Source organism: Panulirus ornatus, chromosome 50 (assembly GCF_036320965.1).
Source record: "Panulirus ornatus isolate Po-2019 chromosome 50, ASM3632096v1, whole genome shotgun sequence".
Taxonomy (NCBI): Eukaryota; Metazoa; Arthropoda; class Malacostraca; order Decapoda; family Palinuridae; genus Panulirus; species Panulirus ornatus.
Window position 1 is genome coordinate 22,259,651 of NC_092273.1, and position 14,286 is coordinate 22,273,936.

A 14,286-nucleotide genomic window follows, 5' to 3' on the forward strand; every position below is an offset into this window, starting at 1 on the left:
AGGCAAGTGTTTTGGGAGCAGCTGAGTGAGTGTGTTAGTAGTTTTGATGCACAAGACCGGGTTATAGTGATGGGTGATTTGAATGCAAAGGTGAGTAATGTGGCAGTTGAGGGAATAATTGGTGTTGTAAATGGAAATGGTGAAGAGCTTGTAGATTTATGTGCTGAAAAAGGACTGGTGATTGGGAATACCTGGTTTAAGAAGAGAGATATACATAAGTATACGTATGCAAATAGAAGAGATGGCCAGAGAGCATTATAGGATTATGTGTTAATTGATAGTCGCATGAAAAAGAGACTTTTTGATGTTAATGTGCTGAGTGGTGCAACTGGAGGGATGTCTGATCATTATCATGTGGAGGCATGTCTAATCATTATCATGTGGAGGCGAGGGTGAAGATTTGTAGAGATTTTCAGAAAAGAATAGAGAATGTTGGGGTGAAGAGAATGGTGAGAGTAAGTGAGCTTGGGAAGGAGACTTGTGTGAGGAAGTACCAGGAGAGACTGAGTGCAGAATGGAAAAGGTGAGAGCAAAGGACGTAAGGGGAGTGATGAGCAGTGATGGCTTGCACAAAAGATGCTTGTGGCACAAGAAGTGTGAGAGGTGGGCAGACTAGAAAGGGTAGTGAGTGGTGGGATGAAGAAGTAAGATTATTAGTGAAAGAGAAGAGAGAGGCATTTGGACAATATTTGCAGGGAAATAGTGCAAATGATTGGGAGATGTGAATAGAAAGAGGCAGGAGGTCAAGAGAAAGGTGCAAGAGGTGAAAAAGAGGGCAAATAAGAGTTGGGGTGAGAGAGTATGATTAAATTTTAGGGAAAATAAAAAGATGTTTTGGAAGGAGGTAAATAAAGTGCGTAAGTCAAGAGAACAAATGGGAACATTGGTGAAGGGGGCTAATGGGGAGGTGATAACAAGTAGTGGTGATGTGAGAAGATGGAGTGAGTATTTTGAAGGTTTGTTGAATGTGTTAGATGATAGAGTGGCAGATATAGGGTGTTTTGGTCGAGGTGGTGTGCAAAGTGAGAGGGTTAGAAAGAATGATCTGGTAAACAGAGAAGAGGTAGTAAAAGCTTTGCGGAAGATGAAAGCCAGCAAGGCAGCGGGTTTGGGGGTTTTGGGCATTGGAATTTTTTAAAAGGGGGGCCTGTGTTGTTACTGGTTGGTAAGGTTTTTAATGTTTATGGCTTTTGGGTGGGTGCCTGAGGATTGGCAAAATGCATTTTGTGCCTTTGTACAAAAGGAAAAAAGGGGATAAAGGTTTAAATTGTTAAAATTTTAACGGGAGAAAAAAATTTTGTTGAGTTTTCCCGGGGAAATTTTAGGGGGGTTTTGTTTTAGAGGGGGGAAAGCATGTCAGGGAAATTATTTTGGGGAAGGCAGTGTTTTTTAGAAGGGGGTGGGGGGGTGGACAGGTGTTTGCTTTGAAAAATGTTGTGGGGGAAAATTTTTTTTTTAGAAAAAAAGTTGGATTTGTTTTGTAGCATTTATGGATCAGGAGACGGCATATGCAGAGTAGATATGAGATGATCTCTGGAAGGTATCAAGAATCTATTGGAGTGGGGAGGAAGTTGTTTTGTTAGAAGCAGTGAAAAGTTTATATCGAGGATGTAGGAAGTGGACACGTAGTAAGAGAGGAAGTGATTGGGTTTCTCAGTGAATATCGGTTGCGCAGGGGTGCTGATGTGCCATGGTTTTTCATTGTTTATGGATGGGGTCGTTAGGGATGTGAATGCACGAGTTTTGGAGCGTGGGGAAAGTATGCATCTGGTCGTGTATGAGATGGTTGGGAAGTGAGTCAGTTGTTGTTCACTGATGATACAGCACTGGGAAGTGGCTGATTTGGGTGAGGAACTGCAGAAGCTGGTGACTGAGTTTCGTGAAGGTGTGTGAACGCAGAAGTGGAGAGAAAAATGTGAATAAGAGCAAGGTTATTAGGTACCATTATGGTTGGGGGGACAAGTCAATTGGGAAGGTAAGTTTGAATGGAGAAATAACTAGAGGAAGTGAAGTGTTTTAGTATCTGAAGAGTGGATGGATTTGCAGAGGATGGATTCATGGAAGTGGAAGTGAATCATAGGTGGGGGGGGGCGAAAATCTGGGAGCCTTAGAAGGAATGTTGGTTTGCTCTTTTCTGGCCCTCTTCCCTCAAATCTTCATGTTTCTTTTGATGGGTGATCAGACCTGGAGGCATATCCAAGCTTTGGTCAAATATATGTTGTGAAGAACTTACCAAACATTTCTTTCCACATACTTGAATTATGATTTTGATATTTGTAAGCACAGTTTACTTCTTCCCATTTTGTGATTTGTTGTGTTCAGGAGACTTGTGATTTGTAGTGTTCGGGAGACTGATACATACTCCAACTGTCAGACTAGAGGGATCAGAGAGAGACATTTTGGGGTTTGAGATTCCATTGATTTCAAACTCGTGGCTTACAACCAGTAGCTGCCCATATTCTTCTCCAGACAAACTAAGATAGAGTACGTGTTTTTAGAGAGGGGGCTAGATTAAAATTTTAAATTTTACCCCAAAAGGAAAAAAAAGGACGTTATCTAGTCCAGGTCTCAGGATAACCCTGATTCTTCTCCCCACAGTCCTTAGAGTCAGGGCTTTGGCATTATCCCTTAGACTCACACCTAGTCTCCGATTAAGAATTGAAAACAGTTTTCCGGCTGGGATTCTTATTGCCTCTCGATTTTTGTGGAATTTTATCTATATATATCTATATATAATATCTATTTTTTTTTTTTTTTTTTTGCTGTCTCCATGCGTTTGCGCGGTAGCACAAGGAAAAGACAAAAAGACATGGCCAACCCACCCCCATACACATATATATACACACGTCCACACACGCAATATACATACATACACAGCTTCCATGGTATACCCCCGACGTTCACTGCCCTGATTCAATCACTGACAGCACGTCAACCTCGGTATACCCACATCGATCCAATTCACTCTATTCTTGCCCTCCTTTCACCCTCCTGCATGTTCAGGCCCGATTCACTCAAAATCTTTTTCACTCTATCTTTTCACCTCCCAATATGGTTCCCACTTCTACTCGTTCCCTCCACCATCAAAATATATCTCTTAGTCACTCTATCCTAAACTCCTTCTCTCCATAGTGCCCAAACATTTCAAAAACACCCTCTTCTCTGCTCTCTCAACCCGCTCTTTTTAATTTCCACCCCTCTCTCATACCCTTACATTACTTACTAGATCAAACCAACCTCACCACCACACATTGTCCTCAAACATCTCAATTCCAGCACATCCACCCTCCTGCACACAACTGTATCCATAGCCCATGCCTCGCAAACCACTAAACCTTGTTGGCAACCATTTCTTCAAACCAAGCCATTTTTGCTTGCCGAGATAATGATTCGACTTCCACCCATTCTTCAAGGCTCCCCGATTTTCGCCCCCTCCCCCCCTATGATTCACTTCCGCTACCATGGTTCCATCCTGCTGCCAGATCCACTCCCAGATATCTAAAAAAACTTCTTACTTCTCCACTTTTTCTCCATTTAAAATTACCTCCCAATTGCCTTGCCCTCAACCCACATATATATATATATATATATATATATATATATATATATATTATCTATCTATATATAGATTTTTTTTTTTTTTTTTTCATCTATCCGCCATTTCCCGCGACAGCGAGGTAGCGTTAAGAACAGAGGACTGGGCCTGTTGAGGATTATCCTCCACTGGCCCTCTTCTTCTGTTCCTTCTTTTGGAAAAATTTAAAAAAAAAAAAAAAAAAAAGACGGAGGGCGAGGATTTCCAGCCCCCTGCACCCTTACCCTTTTAGTCGCCTTCTACGACACGCAGGAATACGTGGGACGTATTCTTTTCCCCTATCCCCCGGGATATAATATATAATCTCAAATATGAGAGAGTTGGGAAGTGCGTCAGTTGTTGTTCGCTGATGATACAGCGCTGGTGGCTGATTCCTGGGGAGAAACTGCAGAAGCTGGTGACTGAGTTTGGTTAAAGGAGTGAGAAAGAGATAGTTTAGAGTAAAAGTGAATAAGAGCAAGGATATAGGTACAGTAGGGTTGTGGTCAAGTCAATAGGGAGCGTACAGATTGAATGGAGAAAAACAGAGGCAGTAACGTGTTTTCGCTCATCAGGGCGAGGATCGGGCAGCGGATGGTTGGAACATGGAAGCGGAAAGTGGACATAGGTGGGGGGGGGGGGCGAACATCCTGGGAGCCTCGAAGAATGTGTGGAAGACTGGAGAACATTATCTCGGAAAGCAAAATGGCTATGTTTGACGGAATAGTGGTTCCAAACAATGTTGTATGGTTGCGCGGCGTGGCCTATAGAGAGAGTTGTGTGCGGAGGAATATGGAACTTGTGCTGGAAAAGGAGATGTTTGAGGACAATGGTGTGGTTTTTGAGGTGGTTTGATCGAAGTGAGTAACGTTCCGGGTAAGAGCGCTGTGTGGATGAGAAATAAAAAGAGCGTGGTTGAGAGAGGCAGAGGAGGGTTTTTTTGAAGTGTTTGGGCACATGGAGAGTATGAGTGAGGAAAGTTGACCAGCGGATTATCTGTGTCGGGCGGTGGAGGAACGAGGCGAAGTGGAGACCAACATGGAGTGGAAAGATGGAGTGAACCGGATTTTGTGTGAAGGGGCCTGAACATGAGGAGGGAGAACGGAGGGCAAGGACTAGGAGTGACTTTGGAGCGATGTGGTATACCGGGTTGACGTGCTGTCTGTGGCTGCATCAGGGCATGTGAAGCGTCTGGGGGTAAACCATGAAAAGCTGTGTGGTATAGTATATTTGCTGTGTGTGGACGTATGTATATACCTGTGTATGGGGGTGGGTTGGGCCATTTCTTTCGTCTGTTCCTTGCGATACCCTCGCAAATGGCGGGAGGACCAGCGACCAAAGCACAGAAAAAAATTATATATATATATATTCTATATATTTTTTTTTCAAATATAGCCATTTCCCCCGTTAGCGAACCTAAGTAGCGTTAAGAACAGAGGGCTGGCCTTTGAGGGAATGGAAACTCCTCGCCTATTGGCCCCTTCTTGTCCTTCTTTTTGGCAAATCAAAAAAAAAAAAAAAGAACTGCTGTTGTATGTAAAATGAAAATCAAATTCTCATAAACCACTCAAAGAACTGTATGAAGCAGTATCCCTGAGGAACATATAGGGTAATATCTGTAAAAAAGTGTTAATAGCATATAAAGTTATTCACTTGAAATCCCTTAAATGTGATGTTTACAGTTAAGATTCATTCAAATTTTTCTATGATTTTGATACGGATGTTTTTATTGCTCTAGATTTTGTGGATTATTTATATGTACCTGATGTTTAACTTTACCTAAAATGAAAAATTCAATTTCACATAACCACATCCAAAACGTTATTATACTGGCAGCAGTATCCCTGAGACATTAGGTATTAAAAAAGGAATTTTACTAGCATATAAAGTAAGTCCATATATTGTTAGAAGCAGTGAAAAGTATTTATCGCGGATGTAAGGCATTGTGTAGTGTCGGACGAGAGGACCGTGTTTGGTTCTCTGTGAATGGTAGGTATGCGGCTGGTGAGTGTGCTGTCTCCCTGGTTGTTTAAATTGTTTATGGATGGGTGTTGTTAGGGAGGTGAATGCAAGAGTTTTGGAAAGAGGGCGCAAGTATGAAGTCTGTTGGGATGAGAGAGCTATGGGGAAGTGATGTCAGTTGTTGTTCGCTGCTGATACAGCGTGGTGGCTGATTACTGTGAGCCACTGCAGAAGTGGTGATGAGTTTAGTAAAGTGTGGGGAAGAAGAAAGTGAAGAGTAAATGTGAATAAGTGGCAAGGTTATTAGGAGTACTTAGGGTTGAGGGTCAGTCCACTTGGGAGGTGCGTATGTATGGAGAAAAACTGGAGGAAGTGAAGTGTATTAGTAATCTGGATTGGATCTGGGCAGCGGATGGACCATGGAAGCGGAAAATGGATCAATAGGGTGGGGGAGGGGGGGGAAAAATTCTGGGGGCCTTGAAGAATGTGTGGAAGGTCTGATAACCTTTATTCTTTCGGGAAAGCAAAACTGGCTATGTTTGAAGCATAGTTGGTTTCAAACATGATGTTGGTTGCGAGCGTGGGCTATGGATGAATTGTGCGCAGGAGGATGGCAGAGTGGCAATGAGATGTTGAGGACAATGTGTGTATCGTGAGGTGGTTGATGAGGGCGTACCGTTAAGGTAGAGAGATGTGTGGAAATAAAAAAAGCGTGGTTGAGAGAGCAGCAGTGGGTGATTTGAAATGGTTTGGGCACGGAAGAATGAGTGAGGGCAAGATTGACCAAGAGGATACTGTGTCGGAGGTGGGGGAACGAGGAGAAGAGGGAGGACCAAATTGGACGGTGGAAAGATCGGAGAGACAAAGATTTGGTGATCGGGGCCCTGAACATGCAGGCGGGTGGAAAGGAGGGAAAGGAATAGTGGGAATTGGGCGATGTGGTATCTACCGGGGTTGACGTTGCTGTCAGTGGAGTGAATCAAGGCCATGTGAAGCGTCTGGGGTTACCCATGGAAAGTGTGTAGGTAATGTATATTTGCGTGTGTGGACGTATGTATAAACATGTGTATGGGGGGGGGTTGTGGCATTTCTTTCGTCTGTTTCTTGCGCTACTCGCAAACGCGGGGAGGGACCGACACAAAAATATAATAAAATAAATAATTAAAGTTACGATCATAAAAGAAAATTGCAGAAATTATAAAAAATTTCCTTAACAAGATTTCTTTAATAGTGTTCAACTGAATTGCTGGCACGTAGAAACAGCAATACTTTTGCGTAGCAGCATTATCACTGACTATAAGTAAAAAGAACCATCTCAGGAGTAGAAAGTGATTACGCCTTCAGGCACACTGGATGCATATCAAAGCTTGTTACATTCAGTATCTTTTATGCAAAGACAAAGCGCCTGGCACCTCACAAGGGTCAAGGATCACTCTTTGTTCACATATGTAAGTAAATGATATAGTTAATAAAAGCTCCCATATTTCTGTGTAAGAGTCCTGATCTTACCCAAGCCCTTTCTAAAGATTTCGACTGCCCAAGCCAGTGCAGACTTCAGTAACCGGGACTGTAGACTCCTTTACGAGAGAGAAGTTCTTTGATATGATATACTCCTGGAAGTGATACCGCTTTGCCACAGGTGTCTTTTCTCTTAATGGTGAACCTTGTTCAGATGGAGGAGTTTTTTTATTTTTCCATTCACATGGGTGAGAGAGATGTTTATAATGACATGTTGTAGAGAGCGCAGAGAGGGTGTCTTGAAATGTATTGGGACAATTGGTGAGTGAGGAAAGGTTAACAAAGATGTATGTGTCAGTGGTGGAGGGAACAAGGAGAAGTGGAGACCAAAGTGGAGGGGAAGGATGGAGTGAAAAAGATTTTGAGGTGAATTGGGGGCTGAACAACAGTGAGGTGAGAGGCATCATGCCAGAATAGAGTGAATTGGAAAGATGTAGTTACCAGTGTCACATGCTGTCAGTGGACTGAAACCTAGAAAAACATGAAATGTCTAGGGTAAACCATGGAAAAGGTTTGACTTGTGGATAAGGGCGCTGTGGTTTTGTGTATTACATATGATAACTAGAGACTGAGTTTTTTGTGAATGAATGTGGCCATTTTTTTTTATTTCTTGGCATTACCTTGCTGAAGCTGGGTGCAGCAATGCTGTTTCTGTGGGGCGGGATGGCGCCAGGAATGGATTAATGGGCAAGAAGTATGAAGATGTACCTATATATATATATCATATATATATATCTATATATATATATAATAGATATATATATTATATTTTTTTTTTTTTTTTCTACTCGACGCTGTCTCCCGCGTTTGCGAGGTCGCGCAAGGAAACAGACGACAGAAAATGGCCAACCCCCCCCCCATACAACATGTACATAACAGTCCACAACACGCAAATATCATACTACACAGCTTTCCTGTTTACCACGGACGCTTCAATGCCTTGATTCAAGATCCACTGACAGCACGTCAACCCCTGTATACCACATCGCCTCCAATTCACTTATTCCTTGCCCTCCTTTCACCTCTGCTGTTCAGGCCCCGATCACACAAAATCCTTTTCACTCCATCTTTCCCCTCCAATTTGGTCTCCCACTTCCTCCGTTCCCCTCCACTCGCCACAGATTTCTCTTGGTCAATTCTTTCCTCACCTCATTCTCTCCATGTGCCCAAACCATTTCAAAACACCCTCTTCTGCCCTTCAACCACGCTTTTTTATTTCCACACATCTCTCTTAAAACCCCCTTACGTGACATATCGATCAAAACCCCCTCACACCAACATTGTCCTCAAACTCTCATTTCCAGCACATCCATCTCCTGCGAACAACTCTATCCATAGCCCACGCCTCGCAACCAAACAACATGTTGGAACCATATTCCTTCAACATACCCAATTTTGCTTTCCGGATAATGTTTCGACTTCCACACATTTTTCACGGCTTCCCAAACTTTTCGCCCCCTCCCCCCCCTATGATCCACTTCCGCGTCCATGGTTCCATCGCTGCAGATCCACTCCCAGATATCTAAAAAAACTTCACTGCCTCCAGTTTTTCTCCATTTTAAACTCACCTCCACTTGACTTGGGACCCCTCACACCTACTGTACCTCATAACTTGCTCTTATTCACATTTACTCTTACCTTTCTTCTTCCACCACACTTTACTAAACTCAGTCACCCGTTCTGCAGTTTCTCACATGAATCAGCCCACCAGCGCTGTATCATCAGCGAACAACTAACTGGACTCCCTTCCCAAGCTCCTATCATCACCAACACACTTCATACTTCAGATATCTATAAATATATTATATCTATATATAATATATATATCTATATATCTATATCTATATATCCTATATATATATATGCTGTGCATATATTCTATATACATATATATGTATAGTTGTTAGTATATGTAGGTATGGGGCATTAATGTAAATATATAGGTGTTATGTGAGTTGGATGGGTCATTCTTCCTCTTTTTCTTAGAGGTTGGCGCACCTCACAGACAAGAAATGGCAAGTAAGTATGATGGATGATGATGATAATAATAATAATTAATGATAATTATATATAACTATCTATATTTTTTTTTACAAACTCTTCGCCATTTCCCACGTTAGGAGGTAGCTGTTAAGCAACAGGGGGACTGGGCCTTTCAGGGATTATCTCCCTGGCCCCTTCTCTTTTTCCCTTTTTTTTTTGGAAAATTGAAAAAAAACGAGGGTGAGAATTTTCACCCCCCCCCCCACTCCCTCCCCTTTTAGTTCGCCTATCCCTTTCTACGACACGCAGGGAATACGTGGGAGTATTCCTTCTCCCCTTATCCCCAAGCGGGAGCAGAGCGGGGGCCCAGGTGAGGATGTTCCCTCAGGGGCCCAGTCTCTGTTCCTGGTGCTACCTTGCTAATGCGGGAAATGGCGACATAGTTGTGAAGAAAAAGAAATATATATATATATATATTGATAGTAATGTAGTATGTAAATAGGATAATCTCTGTATTTTTTAAATTATTTTCTAATAGCCTTTCTCATCGGATGACTCGAATTTCCTCTTTAGTTTGGAAAAGGGGATACTCTTGTGATATAAAACACTTGTTATATACCATCTGGGCAGATCATGCATCCAATGAGGCTGTTTCTGTTAGGCCACATGATTCAACATTATCAAAGGGATCAAAATCAAGGTATGTCAAGGCGCACCTTCTGGCCACTTTCTTGTGACATGATTGTTTCGTTTATGAAAGATTGTCAGTATCATATACAGTAATCATAAACCTGTGGGCACACCAGCTTTAATTACCATAGACCAATTATACAGTGGAGGCCACAGTGGTTCCACTGTTCTGCAGGGATGTGGCCGGACCGGCACAGTTCTTTCGGTACTTTCACTGTGTGAGATGCTTGCAATAGACGGAAGCCTTGACTATTGAAGCACTTATAAGACTTAGGGAAATCTCTGTGCTCGACTGGTTGCGCCTACAGCTCAGTACAACCTTGGCTGGAGATCTTGGACGAGCTTCTGTTTGGTGACGACGGGCTGTATCTGCACCTGATCTTGTGTAAACTTCTTTCGCCAAATATCATCATAACGTTGGCTGAGTTCAGAAAGATAAAGCTTTCCATCTCCTCTCACATATAACAGTGCTTCCAACCCAAACCCTTTTTGAATCAATGACACCGTAACAGATCTGTGTTGCCTGCAGACTCCAGCGGATTATGACTTACAGATAGCAAAATGGAAAGATCGATCTCAGTCCATTCAATGCCATTCACAGTTCCAGGCCTTAACAGCAAGGAGGCATTTTTAGTGGACCGAGCATCCCTTACTAATATGCTCACCAATTCTGGCGCTGGTGGATAGGACGGGCTGCTCCCGCCCATTCTTAAAAAACCATTATGATGGGGACAGAGCAGGGTAGAGATTCCGTTTTTTTGTATTTGCTCATGAATAACTTTATGACTTTTTTTTACTAATTCCCTTCTCATCTCTATAATGATTTTTTACCTAAATCCCATTTACATCTTTTCATGAATTTTTTATTAATGCCATTCTACATCTTTATCATTGAAATATTTCATAACTTCTTTACCTCAGGAGGAGTTTCTGATATAATGCCTGAGGAAGGAAGTGTCTGGACCATGGCAGGATACAATATCCTCGTGGCAACAGGCTTATCTTCATGGAAACCTCACCGGAAGTTCACTGTGAACATAACCAATTCAGGGAATTTATCTGTAAGTCGGCGATTGACACTATTCTTTTCTTTTGTTTAGAAAATATCAGATGTCACTTGATTGATTTCAACTGGCTTAGTTTGGAGTCTTAAAGATAAGTATGGAAAACTGTACTCATATATAAATATTATTCCCACGCATTCTCACATGTCGTAGAAGGTGACTAAAGGGGATGGGGCGCAGGGGGTGTAGAAACTTTCTCAAAAGGGGAACAGAAGAAGAGTCACGCGGGGAGTGCTCATCCTCCTCGAAGGCTCAGTTTGGGCTGTCCTAATGGGTGTGGATGTAACCAAGCTGAGAAAAAAGGAGAGATGAGGTTCGTACTTTAGTCCATCGTTTCACTTAGTATGTTTTGAGAAAGGCACCTGGCTGTTTTGGCTCTGAGTGAAACGAAGCTCAAGGATAATGGGGACTGAGTGGTTTGGGAAATGTTTGGGAGTAAAGTCAGGGTAGTGCGAGGATAAGAGCAAGGGTAAAGGGGTAGCATACTCCCAAACAGGCGTGGTTGGGATATGTGATTAGAGTGTAAGAAAGGAACTCAGGATTGTATGGGTTAAACATGACTAAGTGGATGGTAAGAGATGGTTGATTTTAATTTTCAGTCTCCGGTTGCTATGCACCTTGGCTGAGAAGAAAGCTCATGAAAGGCAAGTGTTTTGGAGCCGCTGAGTGAGTGTGTTAGTCGTTTTCGATGCACAAGACCGGGTTATAGTTGTGGGGTGATTTGTTGCAAGGTGAGTTAATGTGGCAGTTGAGGGAATAATTGGTGTTGTAAATGGGGAAAAGGTGAAGAGCTTGGTAGCTTTCTGTTGCTGAAAAAGGCACTGGTGCTTGGGATACCTGGTTTAAGAAGAGAGATCTACATACGTATACGTATGCAAATAGACGAGATGGCGAGAGCAATATAGGATTATGTGTTCATTGATAGTCGCATGAAAAAGAGACTTTTTGATGTTTAATTCTGAGCTGTGTGGCTGCCACTGGAGGGATATGTCTGATAATTATCATGTGGAGGCATGTCTAATCCTTATCATGTGGGAGGGGAGGGTGAAGATTGTGTAGAGATTTTCAGAAAAGATAGAGACTGTTGGGGTTAAGAGAATGGGAGAGTAAGTGAGCTAGGGAAGGAGCTTGTGTTGAGGAAGTACCAGGAGAGCTAGATGCCGATGGAAAAGGTGTGAGCGCCAAGGACGTAAGGGCGTGATGTGCGTGATGGCTTGCACACCAGATGCTTGAGGCACAAGACGTGTGAGATGTGGAGCCTAGGAACGGTAGTGCGGTGGTGGGATGAAGAAGTAAGAGTATTAGTGACAGCGACGAGGAGAGCATTAGGCCACTATTTGCAGGAAATAGTGCAATGATTGGGAGAGGTGAATAGAGGAGGAGGCGGTCAAGAGAAAGGTGCCAGAGGTGCAAAGAGGGCAAATAAGAGTTGGGGTGAGAGGTATGATTAAATTTTAGGGAAAATAAAAAGATGTTTTGGAAGGCGGTAAATATGTGCGTAAGTAAAGAGGACAAATGGAACCTTGGTGAACGGGGGCTAAGGGGGAGGTGATACCAATAGTGGTTGATGTGAGAAGAGGAGTGGTATTTTGAAGGTTAGTTGAATGTGTAAGATGATAGAGTGGCGATATAGGGTGTTTTGGTACGAGGCGGTGTGAAAGTGCGGGGTTAGAAGAATGATCTGTAAACAGAGACGAGGGTAGCAAAGCTTGCGGAAGATGAAAGCCAGCACAGGCAGGGGTTTGGATGATATTGCATAGGAAATTTAATAGGAAAGGGGGAGACTGTGTTGTTGACTGGTTGGTAAGGATATTTACGTATGTAGGACTCCTGGTGAGGTGCCTGAGGCTAAGGCAGACTGCATGCTTGTTGCCATTGTACAAAGGACAAAGGGGTAAAGGTGATTGCTCAAATTCCAGAGTATTAGTTTGTTTGAGTCTCTGGGAAATTATCTGTGAGGGTAATGATTTAGAGGGTGAACGCATGTACGCGCATTGGATGGGGAAGAGCAGTGTGGTTTTAGAATGGTAGAGGATGTGTGGTTCAGGTGTTAGCTTTGAAGGAATGTATGTGCGGAAATACTTAGAAAGCAAGTTCGATTTGTATGTCGCATTATGGGATTGAAGAAGGCAAATGATCGAGTTGATAGAGATGCATATGTGGAAGGTATTAAGAAGATATGGTGTGGGGGGGCAAGTTGATCGAAGCAGTGAAAAGTTTTTATAAAGGATTTTAAGGCATGTGTAGGGAGTGGGAAAGAGAGGAAATTTTTTTGGGGCCTCTCAGTGAATTTTGGGTTTTTGCGGCGGGGGTTTGCGTGATTCTCCATGGTTTTTAAATTTTGTTTATGGGGGGTTTTTGTTGGGGGAGGGGGAAATTTGCAAAAATTTTGGAGAGGGGGAAAGTATGCAGTCTGTTGTGGTGGGGAAAAGTTTGGGAGTGATTTCATTTTGTTTTTGCTGATGATCAGAAACTGGGGTTTGATTCCTGTGGAAACGCAGAAGCTGGTGACTGAGTTTGGAAAAGTGTGTGAAAGAAAAAAGCTGAGATTTAAATGTGAAAAAGAGCAAGGTATTAAAGGAAAAAGTAGGGGTTTAGGGACAAGTCAATTGGGGGTAGGTTTGAATGGAGAAAAACGGAGGGGGTGAAGTATTTTAGATATCGGGAGTGGATTTTGGAGCTGATGGGAAACCCGGGAAATGGAAGTGAGTCACAGGGTTTGGGGGGGGTGTTAAAATTTGGGAGCGGTTTTTTTAAAAAAAGTGGGTTTAAGGCCCCGGGCCCTTCCGGAAAGCAAAAAAGGGTATGTTTGAAGGTGTGGTTCCAACAATATTTCGGGGTGTGGGCTATAGATAGGGTTGGTGGAGGAGGGTGGATGTGTCAGAAATGAGGGTGTTTGGGAACAATATGTGGTGTGAGGTGGGTTTTATCGGGGTAAGTAGTGAAAGGGGAAGGGAGATGTGTGGTTAAAAGGAGGGGTGGTTCAGTGAGGGAGGAGTTGTTTTGGGAAATTTTTTTGGTCACATGGAGAAAATGAAATGGGGGGGAAAGATTGGGCCAAAAAGGGGTATTTTGTGTCGGGGTGGGAGGAAACGAAGAGGTGGGAGGGCCAATTTTGGGGGGTTTTTAAAGATGGAGGGGGAAAAGATTTTGAGTGTTTGGGGCCTGAAAATGCAGGAGGGTTAAAGGCATGCAAGGGGAAAAGAGTGAAATTTAAAAAATGTGGTATACCGGGGGGGATGTGTGTCTTTTTATTGAACCAGGGGGGATGTGAAGCATCTTTTGGGGGAAAAACCCTGGAAAATTTTGTGGGGACTGGATTTTTGGAAAAGGGAGTTGTGGTTGGTTTCATTTTACGTGGGCAGTAAGATGGGGTGTGAAAAAAATTGGGGGGGGCCTTTGTTGTCTTTTCCTAGTGCTACCCCATGCGCATGCGGGGTGAGGAGGTTTTCATTTATGTGGGAGGGGGGGGGGGGCAACTTGAATTTAAAAACG

The 14,286-nt window shown here is 43.0% G+C and overlaps 1 protein-coding gene across 1 annotated transcript in view; it reads left to right on the forward strand.

Moving 5' to 3' along the window:
* The window catches only part of LOC139764653 (receptor-type tyrosine-protein phosphatase mu-like), a 298,336-nt gene that overhangs the window by 258,305 nt on the left and 25,745 nt on the right, over positions 1-14,286 (forward strand). The gene's annotated exons all lie outside the window — the stretch shown is intronic.